Here is a 4,484-nt window from a genome sequence, read left to right on the forward strand (position 1 = left end):
AGGAAAAATGGGCTTCTCGACCAAACACTGGGTTCCATTTTTGATTTCACACTCTAGCTGGAGCCTCGCTACTCCCTTGTTAGCCCAAATACAAAAATATAGAATCATTTTCGACTCTTAATATCTCAAAAACTAATGAACAGATGTACTCCAAATTCCAAAAAGCATAATTTCTGAACGAAGATCTAGTTTCCACCAAATGTGTTGTAATTCTGTTGGGGAGTTTTTGCAAAAATTTTGTCTGAAAGAAGTTCATGGAAAATGCATGGAGATTTTGAGTTTTGGGACCCTTCTTTTTTCTTGTTCCCCGCTCGACCAATCACCCCAAAACTTTGTGACATTTCGTTATATGGGGCCAAAGTTATTAGCAAATTAAAAAATGTTCAGTCAATGGAAAAGCAGACCTAACTATAACTACCTACTGGCGACTATTTCCCTGGGCCGATTTGGATTTGGGGACTCCGTTCCCCAGGGCCCAACCAACAAAGGGTGGGCGCCCTGGTGCTCATCCAGGGTACCCACCATGCTATGGTTGGGGGCTTTGGGGAGAACATCAAGTCCCCTTCGGCCCCAGTGAAATAACCACCTCCAGTGGGAGCCAACATTGCCCCCGCCCGCAGGGAGAAGATAAAAATGCTGCCCCCTGTGGGCTGGAGCAATGTTTTTATCTGTTTCCCTGCCAGTGCGGGCAGGGAAACCACTATGTCCCAGGGGTGGGCTCCCTGGGACAAATCCTGAGCCGGCCCTGGGGAATAGTGTGGGCCCCAGGGCCAATAATGGCTTAGGGTGGGGTGCAGTGTGACCCTCCCTCCCCTTTGTAGTTTTGGCAAAGCCATGGGGAGGTGGTCACCAGGGTCAAAATTGGCCCAGGGAGTGGAAGGCTGCTTGCCACCCTCCCTTTTTTAATCCAGCCAAGCCCTGTGGATGCCCCCTCCTCCAAGTATCTATATTGTCCCCAGGGATGTGGCCCATCCCGGGGCATAAAAAACACAAGCGCAGTAGAATATTTTGATATGGATCCTCCACAAATATGTGGCAAAATTAAAAAATAAAATGTTTGCGGCTCCAGGTCCTTTGGGACCCCACCACCAGGCCTAAGGACCCCGCCACCAGGCCTAGGCAGTGTTTTTTTCTGGGCTATTTTTTTAGTATTCGGGCCCAGGCCTGACTATTAAGATGGTAGTCACCTCTTCCTCGTTGAAGTGGTAGCAGCCAATCAGATCACATTATATATATATATATTGCCTACTAGCGGTCGCCAGTAGGTAGTTATAGTTAGGATTATTTTGAATAGGGAAATCGCAACATTCTATTGTGAATAACTTTGGCGCCGGTTGAGGAATCTGTCTGAAAATTTCCTCAAATTTGCCTCGCTGCGCTCCGGTTCTTCTCTGAAAGTTTGGGGGGATTCGTCAAGCAGGGGCCGAGAAAAAAGGGGAGTCCAAAAACGTGTTTTCCCCATGTTCATTTCCATAGGGCGGTCGACCTCACTTTTAGCCCCAATGGCTGAATGGATTTCCACCAAACTTGGCAAAATTGTAGGGACTGGTAGCTCGATGTGCCTTTGCTATGTCTCAAGATATGTGCTCCAGTGGATTTTGAGTAATTTAGGTTAAAATAAATATATATATCTATAAGCGCGAGTTCACGCGCGGAAACCTGATTGGCTCTCGGGTGTCTGTCAACATTCCAAACAGTCCGGAGCGGCCACCATCTTGTGTCTCGGTAGGATCGAGACACAAGAGGTGGCAAAAACAAAGGGGGAAATGACCAAAAGGGGGCAGAGTAGACCCCCCCTGACCCCCTAGGCTTGATGTGGGGGCCATAAAAGGGCCCCGCGGGCCAATTTGTTTTTTTTTCGATTTGCACGGGGGGAGCACCCAGTACGCGCACCGGGGAGCGTACCGGGGAGCGTACCATGGGGGAAAATGAATGACAGAGTTTTTAAAAAATGTAGCTTTTTTTATAAATTCGAGGTAGTTCTAAAAAGAACTGTTTTTTTCTTCTTTTTGTTGTTTTATATTTTTTTAATGTTTTTTTGAACATTTTGTACTTTTTTTGGCTTTAATGAACAATTTAATATATTTTTCGTTATTTTTATGGAGAGAAACAAAAAACAGGGAATTGTAAACGGCTCAACTGGAGCAAAAAAAATCAGGAAAAAATTACTGTTTTTTGGGGCAATTGTGGTTGTCACCAGCACTGTTGATGAGCTTTATGCTTTGCTCACCATAGGTGATGGTCTTACCACAAAATATACATTTGGTCTTGTATTGCCCAAACTGGGGTTGTATGTTTGGGACCATCTCCCTTGTCTCTGGTCCCGATGGAGTGGGTTACTTTCTTTTGGAGGTGCTGGGTGAAGATTGGGGAGGGTTTGTGGCCAGTTCTCGTACCTCTGCTGCAGCATAGTTGTTGGGATGCCTGCGCTGCATGTGGCGAATCATGGTGTTATTGCTAAATGAGTATTTCTTTTTAGTGTTCCTCCTTGAAAGTTCCATGTTACAGATTAGGCAAGTCATCTTTGGCGCATTCACCTTTTTGAGGCCACTTGGGATGGAAAAAAACTCCCATACAATGTGCTGCTTTGGCCTATATGGGCAATTGTCTTCTGGCAGGAATGTCCTCCTCCCCTCCTCCTCCTCCTCCTCCTCCTCCTCCTCCTCCTCCTCCTCTTCTTCATCTCCACCACTGTGGTGTTGTGGTGGTCCTCTTGGTGGTGGTGGTGGTGGCGGTGGCTGAGATGCTCCTGCTGCTGCTGCTACTGAAGCCATTTTTCAGTCCAAAAAAGTACAGAGAGGTCTTTCAACAGGTGTTCTTCACTCAAAGTACAAAGTGAGAATGAGGAAAAAAGGTGGGGGCTTTCATCATTAGGAAAAAAAGTGTCCTGAACCAATGAAAAGTGTTAATTTCAGGTCACATGACCAGGGTTTTCATCATTTGGAAACCAAAACTGTTCTGCACCAATAAAAAGTGTTACTTTTAGGTCACATGACCCGACGCGCTTACGCTATGCGCCGCCGGGTGTGTCGCGTAAGCGCGTCGGATGCTTACGTTATGCGATCGTATGTGCTCGAGTGCTTCCGGATGCGTTTCCGCCGTGCGTATCACGCGGACGCGGCTACGCGATACGTCACGATGATGTTTTCGTTCGTGGCAAAAGTGCTAACGAGATGCTCACCGGTACGCGCCCTGGGGCGATCCGCGAGACTTCGCTTTCCGGTGCGCTCACCGGGACGAGCACCGGGAGCGCTCCAGGGCAAACAAAAAAAAAACCATGAACAATATACATAAATATACATAAAAAAAATAGTATTACATAAATATACATTATAGGATTCATTATAAAAATATTACATTTCATGCTATAGAAATTTGCTATTTAAAAACCTTTGAAATTCACTGAAAAGACCATAGGTTTCACACCAGTTATAGTTAGGGATTAGCATTTAAAAAACCTATGAAATTCACTGAAAAAACCATAGGTTTCACACCAGTTATAGTTAGGAATTAGCATTTAAAAAACCTATTAAATTCGCTGAAAAAAACATAGGTTTCACACCAGTTATAGTTAGTTGGAAATTTTACTGACATAAAACCATTGAAATTCCCACGTTATAGTTAGTTGGACTCACTATAACTTGCGCGCCTACAATGCACTGCTGATGACGTCACATATTACATCACTCATGACATGGTCAGTGACATCACTCATGACATCACTGATGACACCATCCTTGTGACAGAGTGACAGACCTCCTTTCACTGTAACCCTTGAAACACATATTCAAAAATAAAAACTAACATTTTCAAAAAAAAGGAGAAACCAATACCAATTACAACAACCAATTCAGTAATTCCACCATTTATATACACATCCACTAATTCACCAACAGTTCTATATAGTCACTCATACATATACTCACTCATCATATGTAGTGATACACCTACACATCTTGTAACACATCGACAGTCTTCCAAAAGTTGCTCACACACATACTCACACATGCAAATAAACTATTGAACATCCATTTATTTGCATATACAGCTATACCCACACTACCACCTTACTTCTAAGGAAACTTACACATACTTACGCTCTTAAACAATCACTTATAGAAACACATACTTATTTAAACAGAAGCTCTTACAATCTCTCACTCTCACATATACTCACTTATATACATCAATACTCACATATACTAGATTAAAACATATGTATTTACTGATAAAGACACTAATGAGACAGTCATTCACTCACTAACACACACATATACACACTCATCCATCCATAGTCAAGTCAAGTCAGAAAATTTATATAGCGCGCTACATACCCAGAGGGTCTCAAGGCGCTTGAAGAAGGGTGGGGAATTATTGGTCGAAAATCCAAGTTTTAAGTTGCTTTCTGAATGTTGGGTGGTTTTGAGTGAGGAATCCTTCTCTGCCTTACCCGGGAGTGCAGCCCTGAATCGCTGGTTTCCTGC

Source organism: Lissotriton vulgaris, chromosome 1_1 (genome assembly GCF_964263255.1).
Source record: "Lissotriton vulgaris chromosome 1_1, aLisVul1.2, whole genome shotgun sequence".
NCBI lineage: Eukaryota > Metazoa > Chordata > Amphibia > Caudata > Salamandridae > Lissotriton > Lissotriton vulgaris.